Raw genomic sequence first — 17,695 nt, forward strand, 5'->3', positions numbered from 1 at the left:
CGGTGAAATGTTTCCCCTAATACCGTAATGCTTCCCAGGATAGGGTGCCTTTAGAAAGGCCGAATTGTATTCAGGAGAGGGGGCATCGAAGGGACTGCCTATAAAGCCAAATATGTAAGCGCACACCCAGCTTAAATCAACCTGAAAATCCTCCGTGCTCGATGCGGTTCTTAACCAGAATATGAGTGACTGTAGAAATAACTTCTCTTGTAACCTACGGGTGAAAATTAATCTAAAAAAAAAACTCAACTTTCCTATCTCTCTTTTAAGCAACCGTCCACAAGATAAAGCAAAGGCTTCGAATATTGTGGTTTAAATGTCTCTGAAGGATTCCTCACCAATCAGGGTGCAGGATCAACCAAAATAACCGCCCTTAGTCATAGCAAGAAATCAATGAACGAATGAATGTTCAAGTAAAATTTACGAGGACTCTCCTTTCGGAGTTGCCTAAGTAAATGCGTGAGCGTGGGGTTTTATTGGAGGTTGCGGCCGTTCCTGGAACGTTGTTTTTGGGTGGCATCGGCATGGCGTCTTTCACCGTTTTTCCAACGTTCACCATTGTCTGGAGCGGCCCCACCGCAGACTAAACGCGCGGATACCGAAATGCGCGTTTGGCATTGAATCGCCGTAAAGTATGAATTTTTCTTATGTGTGCACACCTCCACGTCGGCTTTATATTTTGTCCTATAGAGGGTTTTTACATCTGTCAGCTTTTCAATGCCGATTCTACATGAAAAACTCTCCGTCTGTCCTTCCGTCGTTTTGTCACCTAAGACGACCATCGCCATGAGGAAATAAATGTCTAAAACAAAATCAATTGCATCAGTTGCTGCTATGAAGAGCGTCTCCCACGCTCCGAAAGAGAATGTCTGTACCACTGTTCTAAACATCCAAGCTTTCATATTGTTCATATATCTGAACCGCATGAGTGCGTTGTAGTGGCGTTGAACAACAAATGTAAATACCATGGTGGTGGACGAAACCCCTCTCTAGGACAAGATGTGGAGCCGACATGGAGGACAGTAATCATGAGGAGAATTTAGACATAGGCACCGTACAGTCGAGTTTTCTAGTGGGACTGCAGCACCAGAACGCAAAGCCTTGCGGATAAAAAAAGCAATAACGAGACGGGGTCGGTCAACATGGAACGCGATGCGAGCGTCTCTCCTCTCTGCATAAGTGGGCGGATTGCGGCCGGTCTATCCGCCTCGTGCATCGGTATGGTGGCGCCACCGCTCGGCTAAGGCGGGTGTACCCTCTCCCAACCCCCCATAGGATCCCATGCATTTTGAATGAAGTTTGCGATTTCGTTGCGCAAAAACAAACTAGCGCCATCTCTCGACAATACGCCACACCGACGACGCAACACTTCCTCTTTCTTCCACCGACTGGCCATGCTCCAAGCTAACTCCTCTCTCCACTTTCTTTTATTAAAGACGATAGTCTTTCTTGGGGAACATAAACGCAGAAATTTTGGTCTGTCTGTCTTTGTGTTTGTCGGCACGTCCCTCGATTCATCCACTCGGCCAAAGCTGAACCCCTTGCACAAGGGCCAGCCATCGTGAACGGCTCACTAGGTTCATACTTGTCTACATGGTTGATCAAAAAGCAAATATTACGCATATCTGATGCGCAACATCACTAGATAAGTATTAGGTGGTGTGTTCCTTTAATAGAAAATACATAGATACGTAATTCTAGAGACCCTAGTTTCTTAAGCTGCGCTGAAAATGCGACTGCGCCGAAACTTGGCTTCCACCGTGCCCTCTGCGCGAGCTCATTGTTGTGTTTCGGTTTCAGTTCAGTATTGCACTGTACGAGTGCCATGGGGCGCCGCTCTAGCATTCCTGCTTTACCCAGGCGACGTGAATATAAAAGAGTGTGCGGAGAGTACTCGTTGAGTGCGGATGTTTCTTCTGCTTCGGCGCTTCGCGCCAAACCGCGTGTTCGGGCTGGCTGGCGTCCCCGCCGGTCGCGTTGGTCACCGCCGGTTTTGCCTGCTGCTGCGCCGGGACTAGCAGCCCGCAACACAGCATTCACGTTTCCCGACGTATTGCCAGATGGCGTTCATATCTCACGCAGCGCCTCTTCTATCGTCTTTACACGACATTTGCAGCGAAGCACGCAGATGCGCGGCCAATTTTTTCTTTCGGTGGCCGTGAGAGCGCGCGCTGTGCACTGTGCTATAGCACACCCGACAAGACCGGCTGGGCTCGTCGCTTTCGTCGCGTCTTCCTTGAACGTTGCAACGTTAATATTGTGTTAAGGCGGTGGCCACACGTCGGACAATGAGCCCTGATTTCGTTCAGCTGCCATCTCATCAACGGCAATGTTTCAGACGCCTCAGTTGTGTACTTTTGTCCGTTGGTTGCGGAACAAGATGGCCTCCTGCAAGACCGCGTTTTTCCAAGTCAGCTGTGTGCGTAGTTCTCGGCGTCGTAGAAGTTTGATGACGCGAGGACGTCAACTGGTGCTACATCGGGGCAACCGCTGAACTGACTGCAAGCTTGACGACATTGTGCCAGAAAATTCTAGCGTACTGTACGCGCACGATTGTGCTACACTTAAAATACCGCGCTTGGCCTCGAGCGTCAACCTGGTACGCCTGTGCGCAACAAGCGTCTTGTTATCGTTGTTGCGTCGGTTAATATTGAATTGCAATTGGAATACCGTTTTTGCAAAGGTAAGTGAAGCTGTAAGTAGTTGCCCATCTATATGCTCGCTACTCCACGAACATTACTTCTAGAATCGCATTTTATTTTGAGCTGCACGTACCAAAGAAGAATCTAGCATACGAGATACATTGCACGCGTGCGCATTCCCTATATAAATATGAGTAATGCCACGCGTGCGCATTTCCTATATAAGTCTGAGTAATGCCATGCTCCATTTAAAGCGCATGTGTTAGAGGATTGTGGCTTCAATGGTGAAAGTGATTAGATATTCCGAAATATGTGATTGCAATGCAGTTAGAACTTTCTCATATGTTAATACGGTCTGTGAACAAAAAAAAAACGCTGTGTGAATGTTTGTTGGTCATTTGCTACAGTACTTTCACGCATTATTATGCAGCTGTATGACGGCTGTTAAAACGTTCAGCAAGTTAGATTTTGGTTTTCTTGGCCTAGTTGAGTGCTGCGAGTGTTGGGCGAAGATAAAATCGCGTGGCTTTTGTGCATTTCTTAAGCAGGCATACAGCCGTAATAGTCATTGTTGTTGTACTGTTTGGGGTGTTCAATAAAACAAGAATGCTGTTTTGTACTGCAACAGTTTTTATTTCATCTGTGTTAACAGATCACGCAAACAACTTGGACACATGCACGTAAGAAACGTATGCAGTGCATCGCGCGCACGCATAAAAAAACGGGCCTGTCATTTTAAAACAAATAATATAGAACAATCGACGTAACAGACGGCATGGTTGTCTAGTGGAGCAGCGTCGGCAGTACAAATATCAAACCAGAATGAAACATGAATAGAAAAATGGAGAGTAACAGGCGCTTTGCCCACGGCTTCTATGAGCCGCGCATATCCACCTATCGCCACCGTCCGCCGTTGGTGGCGCCACCAGTACCACTGAAAGCAGCAGCGCACGAGGCGGATAGTCGGCGACAAACTAAGAATAAAAAGTAAACTGTACCGCTGTCCATTTGCATTATGCGCGTCCAACTACGGCCGTTATTTACCATGACGTAATGCTTAAGACGAACCAACAAAAAATGCAGCATGGCGCCGTTCGCGACGAGAGGCGAGGTACCGCTGCATCGACACCCGTGAATTCGAATTTCCCGCGGTGTTTGTTTCTTCCAGAAGAAGTTCTTTCCTACTCTTATCCGCACGTACGCAGCATCATCCTCGCCGGTTGTCATTCGCTGCAGTAGAAGCTTGTGGCTGTGCCACGTTTCAAGTGTACAGAAGCGGCAGCAGCTCGGAGTGTTTTAAAACCCTATAGCGCGTTCCATCGTTTCGGCCGCGTCAAGTTGCAACACGGCGTGTGCTCCCTACATCGTTCGGATACACCAAGCATATCGGCTGAGGGTCAATACATCGTCGATTGTCGTCGCGTTCATTCGTGTGCAGTGAGGTGAAAGTGAAGTCGGAATGTGCGCGTCTGTGTACTATTTACCGCCCGCAAAAGCCATGGCATTAGCGTTTCCACATGTCCGTGTGTGTCTGTGTTACTTGGAGCTCGCAACGTCGGAATCTTGGTGATCTATTGTGATATGCGCCGTGCTCTGCGCCTATATGAGTCATGTATGTACAGACGAAGCGTGAGAGAAAGAAAACGACCAGCATAACCCGTTAGCGCAATGCAATGCGAAAGTAAACAAACCTGGTGTGGTGAATATGCAGTGGTGTGTGCATTATAAGAAGATAATGGTGGTCACCGGTGCGTGTGTGATTATGTGATGTGTGCCTATTGGGGCAGTTGCGTCGTCTTAACGGAATTCAGTTCCACCAGCCCAGAATGATGTGCTAGGTTGAAGTGCCCGTCGCGTAAGTCTCACGGTCGATGCCCGAACGCCTTGCAGTAAAAAAAACGCCGTGCGAGGTAATCGTTTTCTAGGAACCGCGAAATGATGCGCGCTACATAATATCACTGTGACGAAGTAACTTTCGCTTGCATGGATCGTGGTCGTAACTGAAGTAACGCCGCTAAAACTATTATTGAGTGAAAAAAAAGCTTTTGTTGTTAATGGCGTTGCATCATACTAGACGATATCATATTCGGAATTCTTTTATCTGACGTGCGTTTTTTTTTGCATTCCGCGTTTATTGCGTACATGTATTACGCAGTGATAACTTGTACACTACAGTAGACTCTCGTGAAGCTTATTGTCAGTAGACCTTTTTTTAAACGCTGTTGGGTAACATGTGTCTCAGCTTGCGACTGCTTCTGCGCAGAGCTGATAGACGGAGCGATCAAGGCGACGGTGAGTGAAGGCAAATTTATATACATATAAACAGAGGCGTTACATATTCGACGCTGGGGCCGACAGCTTATCGGGCTCGCACAGCTGTGCGACGACGACCCGGGATTTCTTCGTTCGCTTTCTCGCTCTCTCTCTCCGCGCAGCTTGGTTCTTTTATAGCCCTGGCCGACCCCTTGCATCAGCCAGTAGTTCGAAGCCTCCAATCAGGAACCGCCGTAGGTCGCTGGCTGGAGCCGGATCCGCGGGGAAGAGGGCTTGCCGCATGTTGCGGGAGAGATTTCTCTCGGTTGAGTCAGACGCAGCGCCGGAGTTGCCGGGGATTGCGTAAGACTCCCGCCTCGTTGCATCAGCTGGTGTTGACGCTGGTTGCGTTAGCCGCATCACCGGATTGCCGGGGATTGCGTAAGACTCCCGCCTCGTTGCATCAGCGGGTGTTGACGCTGGTTGTGTCAGACGTTCTACCAGCTTGAATGCCTTGTTGAAGTAAGGAAGTTTGGGTTGGGAGCCCTGGCATAACAGCACCCCCGCCGCCAGACAATGCGCCGGAAAGACGAGCTGCTTCCACGTGGCTCGGATGCCGGGCGCGCTCGTTCGCCAGGTCCATCCAGGTTCACCTCCAGGCCATGGGGACATTTGGCTCCACGCTTCGTTCCGTGAACAGATCCCAGTCGCCAGGCCGGATCCCGGCTCCAGTGGCTTGTCGCAAAGATGTGTCGACTTGCTTTGCTCGTCTCTTCTGACGATCTTTGGTAGCAGCACTTGTTGATCGTTCTGCAACTTGTCAAGAACGGTCCGACAACAGACAACACACGACACAAGCAAGTGCCCTCGGTCACCCGACAGAACACCAGACCTAAATAGAATAATATATTCCTAGCTACGTTTCTGTCGAAACTCTATATCAAGAGGCACATGTGAGACACAAAACTCTTACAAGCAGAACTCAAAATATTACACGTGTAACAAACGCAATGAAACAGAATTCAAAATAATGCTGGCCCCTTGAGATCACTCAGGACGGAAGCGCTCAGCTGAGGCCGCAATGAGGACCAAATTTTGCCCCAATTTGCCAGCGAAAAACCGAAAGGATAGCCGAAGACGGCACTGATTAGAACGCGCGTCTCAGTGCATCTGCGTTCGCGTTTAGCTTTCCTTTCTTGTAACGAACGTTCAAGTTGTGCTGTTGGAGTATCATGCTCCTCCTCAGTAACCGGCTGCTTTTGGACGACATGTTATTCAACCAGGTTAGAGGACAGTGGTCCGTTTCGACCACAAACTTGGAACCGGAGACATAACAGGCCAGCTTTTGAACGGCCCACACGAGGCAGGCACATTCCTTTTCAGAGGTACTATATGTCTCTTCCCTGCAGCTCAGTTTTCGGCTTAAATACAAAACTGGTCTTTCGTGACCAGTGTCATCTTCCTGGCACAATATAGCTCCCATTCCGCAATCACTCGCGTCGCACTGAATGATAAAGCCCTTGGAAAAGTCGGGTGCCATGAGAACGGGTTTTTCGCTTAAGGCTTGTTTAAGCGTGCAAAACGCATTTTCTTTCTCCGAGTCCCATGTCACTTTAACTGGCTCCTGCTTTCGTAGTGCGTCAGTTAGAGGGCTGGCAATGGTAGAGTAGTTTTGCACATAATGCTGATAGTATCCCGCTAGCCCTAAGAAAGCCCTTATCTCAGACTTGGTGGTTGGTCGTGGATAGTTCACGACGGCGGCTACCTTGATCTCTGAAGGTCGACGCCCCCACAACGTGTCCCAGGTAAGACACCTCGCCGCATCCTAGGTGACATTTAGCAGGTTTCGCTGTAAGACCCGCTTCTTTCAACTTGTTCAGCACGACTCGTAAATGTTCGACGTGTTCTTCCCAGGTGTTCGAGAAGATGGCGACATCGTCGAGATACGGCAGTGCGAACTCGGACAGGCCATTAAGAACGCGGTCCATTAGACCCGAAAAGCAATAAGGCGCATTTTTCAGTCCAAAACTCAGCATAAGGGGACGACACGTTCCGAATGGAGAAACGAACGCGGCGTAGCGGCTAGCACGCTCGGTAAGAGGGACCTGCCAATAACCTCGCACGAGGTCTAGCGTGGAAATGTAGTTTGACTTTGACACTGTTTCCACCCTTTCCTCTATATTTGGTATCGGATAGGTCTGGTCTCGAGTTATGGCGTTAAGGCGCCGATAATCGATGCATGGCCTAGGATCCTTTCCCGGCACTTGAACCAATATTAGAGGAGATGTATAGTCACTCTCACCCGGTACTATGACTCCCAACTCAAGCATTCTATCGATTTCCTCTTTCATGATCTGCTTCTGCACAGGGGAACATCGATATCGCTTACTACGGATTGGTTCCTCACATGTCAGCTCGATGTCGTGCTTAATAACCGTCGTTTTTTCGGGACGGCTGGAAAACACGTCTTTAAACTCAGAAACAATCCTCCTCAAGTCCTCCTTCTGGACTTGACTTAACCTTGGCTCCAGGTTCAACTGTTCCAACATCACCTCTGAACCCCTTTCGCTTACATCGCTAGAAGTCAGAATTTCTGCTCCTTCCTCCTCTGAAGCATTCAACAGCAGATTTACGACCGCCTGACGTTGAACGTACGGTTTCATCAAGTTGCTGTGATAAATTTTGTTAGACCGCTTTCCTAATTTCACTTCGTAGTTGGTATCGGAAAGTTTCGATATTACTTTAGCGGGCCCCTCCGAATGAACCTCAAGCTTGTTCTTCTTGGAAGGCCGCAGCAACATTACCTGACTTCCCACTTCGAAGGTACGTTTTTTTGCTGATTTGTCGTAGTATTCTTTCGACAATACTTGCGCTGCCTTCATGTGGCTCTCCACAAGATCTTTTGTTTTTCCGAGCCTCTGAAGGAGGTCGAGAACATAAGCAACTACATTCGGGTCCTCATCATATCCCTCCCAGGATTCGCGTAGCATTCGCAATGGTGTTCTTAAGCTCCGGCCATATACAAGCTCTGCGGGGCTAAAGCCAGTGCTCTCATGAGGAGCAGACCTCAAAGCAAACATAGCGGGAGGAATACATGCTTCCCAGTCGCATTTGTGCTCATAACAAAGAGCTCTCAGTATACGTTTCAGAACTGAATGCATACGCTCTACCGGATTAGATTGTGGGTGATGGATCGAACTGTGCACCACCTTGATTCCACATTTATCCAAAAAGGTAGAGGTAAGGCAACTGGTGAAGACGCTGCCATTGTCACACTAAATTTCAGAAGGAAATCCGACACGCGCGAATATCGAGAGCAGAGCGTCCACGACGTGAGGAGAATTGAGCTCCCTAAGAGGTACCGCTTCTGGAAATTTCGTTGCCACATAGAGGGCAGTCAGTATGTATCGACAACCTTGCCTTGACTCCGGCAAAGGCCCAACTATGTCGATAACTAGTCGCCGAAAAGGTTCTGTTATAACTGGCACAAGCTTCATGGGCGCCTTCCACTTGTCCGTGGATTTCCCCACCCTCTGACATGTGTCGCAAGAGCGCACAAAGTCTTCGGTATCTTTCCAGCATTTCGGCCAGTAAAACTCAAGGGAAATCCTAGCCTTGGTCTTCTTCAAGCCGAGATGCCCTGCCCACGCGTTTTCGTGCGCAAGTTCCAATAGCTGGCGACGATACTTTTGCGGTATCAAGAGTTGCTCATACCTGCGACCTTGTACATCTGTGTAGCTACGATACAATAGCCCAGATTTCTCATAAAAGAAACATTCTTTTTCTTTACTCCCAATTTTACGCTTTCCATTAGCGCTTTTATCGAGATGTCTTCACGCTGCTCTCGAATGAGCGTCGCTCGATCAACCCTCGACAGCTCACACCAACTTTCAGCTACAGGCTTGAGCGTATTGCCCGCCTCGCCCAACGGCGCCACTTCGGTTTCTCCGCCGACGGAGACGACGCTACCCGCTTCAGCTGCAGGTGGCTCGAGTAAGCCACCCCGAGAGTTTTCTGTCCGAGGCTCGCTCGACTCGCTGCCAAGGTCACGCAGCTCGGCCACTTTTGCCGGTGGTGGCGTACTACATGGAACGAGATCAAGTTCCTGTGAAAGCTTCCGCGCTTGCGATCGCGTGAGGGCCATGTACGCAACGCTGGGAAAGAACGATTTACCCTGCTCTTTGAGAAGCTGCTCCGAGTTGTTCGAAAAAAGATAAGGAAAACAATCTGGGAGAGCGGCAGACACAGCCGCTTCGGTGTGAAGCTTACCGAAAGAGCCTTCAATGATCACCGTAGCGATCGGTAAGCAAGTGCTCTGCACCTCGGCGACCTGCCTGATCCATGCGCATTCTCCTGTCAAGTCGTTCGGAGACACTAATGAAGGATGGACAACGTCCATAGTTGCCGCTGAGTCTCGAAGTGCTCGACACGTTTTCCCATTGACGCTAATCTCCTGAATATACGGTTCTAACAACCGCATGTTCTTTTCTGATTCACGGATCGTTGCGAAAGCAACCTTTTGTTTACAATTTACCGCGATGTGCCCTTCTTTTTTGCAATTGTAACAGATTAGCGGCTTCCGTGACTCAAACGCCCGTGTAGTATCAGTGCGCTCTTTGGGAAACTCACTCGACTTCTGCGCTTCCGTTTGCCCTTCCCTCACAGTCTCCTTCGTAAAAGACGGGTCTTTTCTGAAATTACGGTGCGGAGCAGGTTTTCGGTCATCAGGTTTTTTTGAAAAGCCCTCTTTTCTCTCAGCTTTTTCAACACGCACGGCCCTACTGTGCAAGTTTCTACGAGTGTAGTACTCTTCAGCTAACTCTGCTGCCTTGTTTAGCTGTACTTCTCCAAGCTTATCCTGCAGCCAAAGCTTGACATCATCTTCGATACAGCGGTAGAATTGCTCCAATGCTATGCACTCTACCACTTTATCGCGGTCGTCATAGACATCTTCGCCCTTTAGCCATTCAATTAAATCGGCTTTAAGACGAAACGCGAAGTCAACGTGTGACTCATTCCCCCTTTTTGCATACCGGAACCTTTGCCGGAAAGCCTCGGGTGACAATTTATATCTTCTCAACAGGGCCTCCTTAACCTCGTCATAGCTCTCAAACGCCTCCCTCGACAAGCACGTTATCACGTCGGATACTTCCCCGGGGAGAAGAGCTAACAGGTTCTGTGCCCAAAGAGACCGCTCGATGCCATTTCTATCGCAGACGTGTTCGAACTTTACGAGATACTTCGCCATGTCCTCGCCCACTACGAACGGTGGCAGTTGGTCCCGAATTCTATGTCCACTAGCCTGAACCGTCGCAGAAGCTACGCTAGGCGCTTGCGAACACTGACGGAGTGCCAATTCTATTCTTTTCATCTCGAGGCGCTCTTCGCGTTCCTCGCGCTCGCGGCGTTCTTGCCTTTCGGCTTCCTCGCGCTCACGGAGTTCTCGTCTCTCGGCCTCCTCGCGCTCGCGGCGTTCTTGCCTTTCCGTCTCTTCACGCTCACGAAGTTCTCGTTCTCGTCTTTCGGCCTCCTCGCGGCGTTCTTTGATATCCGTCCAGGCCTCATCGACTTCCTCAGCCGTTACTCCCTCCTTCTGCATGATCTCAAGGATCGCTTGCTTTCGCTTCGCACGGCCCAGAGTAAGGCCGAGTTCTTCACAAATTTCGATGAGTTCCTTCACTTTAAGGTTCTCCATCGTTCACACTAGCCTCTTGCTATTTGCCCTCGTTAGAATCTACTTGCCGTATCCCCTATAAGTCTACTAGAAAGACACGCAAGCAATTCTCAACCTGCCGTGTTTACGCCCTCCGCATTAACTTTGGTTTCAAAGCGCTCCGACTTGGCTCGAAACAATCAAAGCTCACTCCAATGCTTCACACAACCTTCTCTAAACTACGATAACCTGTGCTAGAGAAGTCTGGTGAACTGAAGGGAAAACATCAGGCACTCACCGCATCGAGGTAGCTGACGCCGGCCGATCCCGCAGCTGCCATCCACTGTTGGGTAACAGGTGTCTCAGCTTGCGACTGCTTCTGCGCAGAGCTGATAGACGGAGCGATCAAGGCGACGGTGAGTTAAGGCAAATTTATATACATATGTACAGAGGCGTTACATATTCGGCGCTGGGGCCGACAGCTTATTGGGCTCGCACAGCGGTGCGACGACGACCCGGGACTTCTTCGTTCGCTGTCTCGCTGTCTCTCTCTCTCCGCGCAGCTTGGTTCTTTTATAGCCCTGGGCGATCGCTTGCATCAGCCTGGAGCGCGAAGCCTCCAATCAGGAACCGCCGTTGTTCGCTGGCTCGAACCGGATCCGCGGGGAGGAGGGCTTGCCGCACGTAGCGGGAGAGATTTCCGTCGGTTGCGTCAGGCGCAGCGCCGGAGTTGCCGAGGATTGCGTAAGGCTCCCGCCTCGTTGCATCAGCTGGTGTTGACGCTGGTTGCGTCAGCCTCATCGCCGGAGTTGCCGGGGATTGCGTAAGACTCCCGCTTCGTTGCATCAGCGGGTGTTGACGCTGGTTGCGTCAGACGTTTTACCAGCTTAAATTCCTTGTCGAAGCAAGGAAGTTTGGGTTGGGAGCCCTGGCATAACAGCGCCAAACCGGACTACTTCGCGTAGCAGTACATGTGCAGACGCTCCGCCCCCGTAGCTTTCCCTTCATTGCCACAGAAAGTTGTCCCCGAGTTATAGACAGACCACTTTCGTGAATGCTCTCATTTTTGGCTGTGAATGCTTTAGTTTTGGCTGCGATCGAGGCACGCCTGTCGACGGCGAAAATTCCGGCGGCATGCAGCCCACGCGGCCGACACCACGCGATAGCATATATATTCTTGACGGCGCTTCTGCAAAGTGCCCTCGTTGCCCTACAGCGCATGCAGTTATTCGCATCGAGAAACCTTCCGTTCGCGGATGAGTACACATCGTTTTCGCGCATATCTTCAAGCATAAACCATACCACGGAATACTATTCCGTATTAGTCCTCCTCCCTGATTGGCCATTTCGAATTACATCAGGGCCCCCCCACATAAGTAGCGCCGGCCGAACGAAGAGTGACGACACGGAGCAAACGGAATAATTAGAGTTACTGTATATGCTACCTTTAGGTAGCATATACAGTATATATACAGTACATATACACTGGCCTGCGATACTTAGGTGGTGCAGGCAGGGCATAGTTTTTTTTTTAATTTATATTTCATTTATTTTCGCCCAACTCCACTTTAAAGTAAAGTACATATACAGTGTATATGATACCTTTAGGTAGCATATACAGTAGGTATTTTGCAGCGACACCTTTTGCGAAGCCAATGCCTTTTCGTGCTTTTCGCACTTTGCCAGTGCATGGTGAGGGCAATGGTCCGCGCAATAAATTGCGTATATCGCCCAATAGATCTACCACTCTGAAGACATAAACAGGAAAGGGGGGGGGGGGGGGTTACGGAAGTCTTTCCTTGCCGGACGATCGGCAGATATATACACATCCCTTCCCCTTACGTACAAGTTATAGTCAATGTGGGCTAAAGTCACCCTAGAGCAATGTTGGGTCTACTCTTGAACGAGGGAACACCAGTGACCATCACATGTACTTATAGCGCAATGTGCCTCTGTGATGTGCATGTTCGGGCTAGTTGGTAGTACATGATTTTTTCTGAACGCACAAAAAAAAAGAACTTATGTAACAATACACGAAAAGAGTGCGACACACACACTGTTATTAATGAAAACGCTTGATCCATCGCTTTCAGCCTTGGCATCTACCTCATGCGATCATGCACTTTGGTGCACCATTGAATTTTAGGCAGATAGTCGAAATGGCGAAAAAGCAACATCTTCCCTTGACCGAAGCATGCCCACCGAAACTGAATACTCACTCATTCCGAAGATAGCGCGCGTTCTCAAGAAACTCAAGGCTTGGGTCCCCATTCGTAAAACCAGGTCTATTCTCAGCCACTTTCACTGCCGTATATCGACTCGTATATAAGGATAGATTCCCGTCTGATGTAACTGAAGTTGCTGTTCACGATAAGGACCCACGTGCTGCCCTCTACATCAGTGCTCTGCCACCTCAAATTCACAAGCCCCCTCCCCTCCCATTCCCTCTGCCCAAATGGAAACACGCGCGCAATGCTCCGTCGCGTGGGACGTCCCGTAGAAGAATTCCACACGGCGGGCAACTGCGCGATATCTCCATCGAGCCAGGACAGCTCGCTACTCCCGCGACATCTCAAACGGTCGCATCGGTCCTTCGTCAGCCGCGGGGTGAAGGCGTGGGTGTATATCAGATACCGAGCTGGCGCTATACAGGGGAAGTCGCCGCCCTCGTACTCACTACCCCACCTTTCTAATTCCGTGCAGTGCGAAGAACGCTATATCAATCAATCAATCAATCAATCAATCAATCAATCAATCAATCAATCAATCAATCAATCAATCAATCAATCAATCAATCAATCAATCAATCAATCATGTTTTATTTTTCGTCCTTCGTTTACACGATAAAACGGAAAAAAGGTGGCAAGAGAAAAAGCTGCTTCGTCGCAGCTTGACAGAGCTCCTGCCACCCGTACAGGCCCTGCCACCCCTGCCACCCGCCAACGATAACAGAGAACCAGTCGCGCTTCTCATATGACCGCAATCTTTATTTGCATTCGACGCCACGCAAACTAAATGTCAGATTTAGCCACGTCACGGTGGTCTAGTGGTTATGGCGCTCGACTGCTGACTCGAAGGTCGCTGGGTCGAATCCCGGCCGCGGCGGCTGCATTTTCAATGGAGGCGATAATGTTTGAGGCTCGTGTACTTAGATTTAAGTGCACGTTAAAGAACCCCAGGCGGCCGAAATTTCCGGAGCTCTCCATTACTGCGTGCCTAATAATCATACCGTGGTTTTGGGACGTTAAACTCCAGATATTATTCTTAAATATCAGATTTACTCAGTGGTCCACAATGTGCGAACCGTCGTTTCTCTTATCGAGCTGCAGGCTATTAGTTGGTAATTCACTTAACACAATCCTCATGCGCATAGGTGATTTTACGTAAGCCGCATGGGCGGGCCGCCAACTTGTGCAGTTAAACGAATGTGTTCTTATTTTTGCATATTGCTACGCGATTTAATCATGAAACATCGAATGCACCAACCGAACCGTTTTAATGCGACTGTTTTTACCGCTGGTATGGCAAGGGGGGGGGGGGGAGAGGGTTCTCAACTCTCCCCCCCCCCCTCCGAAAATTTTCAGTTTTGCAGTGTACATAGACCGTTTTCACATGGCGAAGAGGATGTGGTCTGGCAACTCGCGTTTCCCTCCTTTCTGGTGCTTGTACCGGTGTGCACAAAATGGTTCGGAGTGCGCGTGGCCATTTTTTGCGCATTTGCGCAAGCGAAACGTGCGCACGAACATACATAAGGTATGCCGGAACCCCCACTATACATTCCCCCGAAAAACATTTTCTGGCTGCGCTACTGGGGTCTACCGAGGCACTGTTCATTTAGTTAAACATTCAAAACGGCAAGTTTAACAGCCCAGTATGGCGGAGACGAAACCCATCCGTAAAATAGCCTATAGCCCCCGCTTCACTGCACGAGACAAACTGCGCAGGCGCGGTGACCACACCGCATGGAGCAGCGTGCGCGCGCATCTGTCCACGCAGCGTCCACCGTGTTGTGCAGTTTTATCAGCGACCTGATCAGAAGGGAGCGCTGCCTAAGCACGGAGCGAGCGGATGCCGCCTGGCCGGACGCGGACAGGTGCGTTTATTGAGCTTGCGTGGTCTTCGCCGCGGTATTCGAAAGAATCCCCGTGGGAACGCCCCGACAAAGCTGACTTTATATACCACATTTAAGGGCGGCGGCCGTCACATGCGGTCGCGATGCGCTTGGAATTCACGCTAGCGCCTTAATGCGGAAAACTTCTTTACGCCGAGCTGGTAAATATCGATGCGTATATATTTAAGAAACGATCGCAAAACATTTCTCTGTGTATCGCCGCAAACACCTGCGGCATTCAGTCGCGTGTGTTTTCTTGTTTGTTTTTACTGGGAGCCCGATTTCAAACTCAATCACTTATAGAAAAGAAGAACAGGGCGCACGGCAGAAAACGATCGAGATTCCTAGAGCGTATACAGGATTGACGCCATCATTAAATTCACTTGCACGCAACCTGAACACGTAAAACTGACATCAAGACTGTGACTTCCCATCTGCTTGTATAGACTTCGTTGGTGTGCACATCTCCCTTCTTCAGCGCCGTTTTTTCTCGACAGTCATCCGACGTAAAAGGACAGCTAGCGAAAGCGTAACGAGCTCGCATTGGAGACGTTTCGCTTTTCAAAATAAGTGCGTAGTCACGCACCAGCGCCACGCTAATCACCTCAGCCATTTCCGAGCAGTTTTGAGGAGTGAACTCGAGTACGCTTCGGGAAGAAAGTTGCAGCGATACAGCAAGATCATACAGAAAAGCACACCGAGGTGAAAGGTATATAATGTCGATTCAAAGCGCACTCGGAGAACCGCAGAGAAAGGACCGCGAACTATCGTCACGACGGGTACTGGGCAACCTTTGCGTGATCTCCTGATCGTTCGCTTATTTAGACGTCAATAGACGGCATCGCGGGTTCTCTGTTCGTGGCTGAGCGAACAATGGCGTTCTGAACGCACGTGCGTACACTATTATATATACGTGTGTGTGTGTAGTGTACGCAGGACTCTTGCCAGCGTTGTGAGAGAGGATACGTGTGGCCTTGCTCTAGGGTGGCGCGGTGCACGCGCGTGGTGTGTTATTACGGGTCTCGCCACGAAGCCGATCGAAGACGACGGACGACGCGGAGGTCGGTCGGAGTTCGCCAGCTGTCGGCTTCTCAATCGCGGCGCTGGTCTCGGCAGTTGGTCACGCGCCGCGCTAGAGCTTGTCAGAGAAGCACAACGCACAGAGGGGCGGCCGAACGTATCTACGTACACGCACGACCTCTCGCCTCCTTTTTATATGTATTTCCTTCTCTTGTGGTGTGTGAGCGAAAGTGCGCCGCTCGCGCGCACATTTTCTCTGATATCTTACATAGGCACAAACACACGCACGCACACACAGACATGTATCAGACACCTCCACATAAACACACGCACAGCCACACATACACGCACGCAGACATGTAAAGACACCTCCATACATACACTGGAAAATTCATGTTCCACACACACACACACACACACACACACACACACACACACACACACACACACACACACACACACACACACACACACACACACACACACACACACACACACACACACACACACACACACACACACACACACACACACACACACACACACACAGACGTACACAGACGTACACACACACACACACACACACACACACAGACGTACACACACGCACACACACACGCGCGCGCCCGCGCAGACACGTACAGATACTTCTATATACGTACGCTGGGACATTCAGGTACGACAGACACACACGCACATAGACACTTACAGAAACATCCATACATAGGCGGGGATATTAAGGTGCCACAACTACACACACGCACTCGCTCTCTTGATGTCTCACTCGCACAGACGTAGGCACAAACATACAGTGTATACACATGCATTGTGCAGGCACAACGAGCGCTTTCTCTCACAAGTATACGAACACACAACCACTTGCGCGTGCCTTCCTTCTAAAGATACAGTGGAGCGAAAACAATCGCTCAGCCTGTTCCACGAACACCCAGTCATCTCATCCAATTGCTTCGGCGCTTGCACGGGGAACACAGACACGCGTTCTCGGTTGCACGGTGTTGTGTTTGTCTGTCTGTGTACGAGAAGTGCGCACAATGCAATACTGCGTATAATGTATAATTGGCGGGCCACTTTCGGTCACCTTAAAAACGTAAGCGGTCGGGCAGACGTACAAAACGAAGACGGAGTACTCGCGAAGTCCGGTTTAGTCGAGATTGCGAGGGAGCTCGAACTACTGTTCTCCCTGCCTCTGTATTACTGGGGTGCAAGCACGCGTGCGTGTCTACTACCGGTTGTTTTCGCAACGAAAGCCGGATGGCGCGGTTAACCAACTAATCGCTCCCCTGTAGATGCGAGGTAACGGTTCTCTGGAGAGAGTGGAAGCCGTATAGCCCAAGGGGGAAAAAAATAAAAAAAGTGATATCGCTGGGGGGCTTGTTGAAGATGCTTGAGGACAAACATTCAGTTGTCTTTAGTTGCAACGCAATTATCCCATAATCTATTATGGTCTGCACTGTGGTTTGGATAACAAGAAACAGGAGAGAAAGGAAGGGCAGGGATGTTGACCAGTCTAGAAGGACCGGTATGCCACCCTGCACTGGGGAAAGGGATGGGGGAGCTTTAAAGAAAGAGATAAAGGGAGAGAGAGGGAGAGCACGCACGCACGAAGTCACACGCCTCACAGTCATGATAACGCAATTAGTCTATAAACGCCGGTGAAAGTCCAATGTCTTCAAGAACTTGAGCTCTGCATGCCTTCGTCGCCTTCACCCGCGATGACAGCTCAGGACGACATTCCAGAATGGTTGCTGCCGTCATCGGTCTGTGATTTATGCGAGCTAGAGCGACTGCCGGTGATTTTCTCTGCGCATTGTAGCGAAGACAGTCGTAGAAGATGTGCTGTAATGTCTCCTCGCTACCACAGTTGTCACAAAACGGGTTGATTCTCCTTTTGTTGTCACAAAAGGAGAATGACTTCGTGAAAGCCATAAACGGTAAAGCAGAGTGGCATCATTTCGGCGTAGTCCAGTAGGTGTCTCAAGACGTAAAGTGGTCGGG

This window comes from Rhipicephalus sanguineus, chromosome 4, assembly GCF_013339695.2.
Source record: "Rhipicephalus sanguineus isolate Rsan-2018 chromosome 4, BIME_Rsan_1.4, whole genome shotgun sequence".
NCBI classification, from domain to species: domain Eukaryota; kingdom Metazoa; phylum Arthropoda; class Arachnida; order Ixodida; family Ixodidae; genus Rhipicephalus; species Rhipicephalus sanguineus.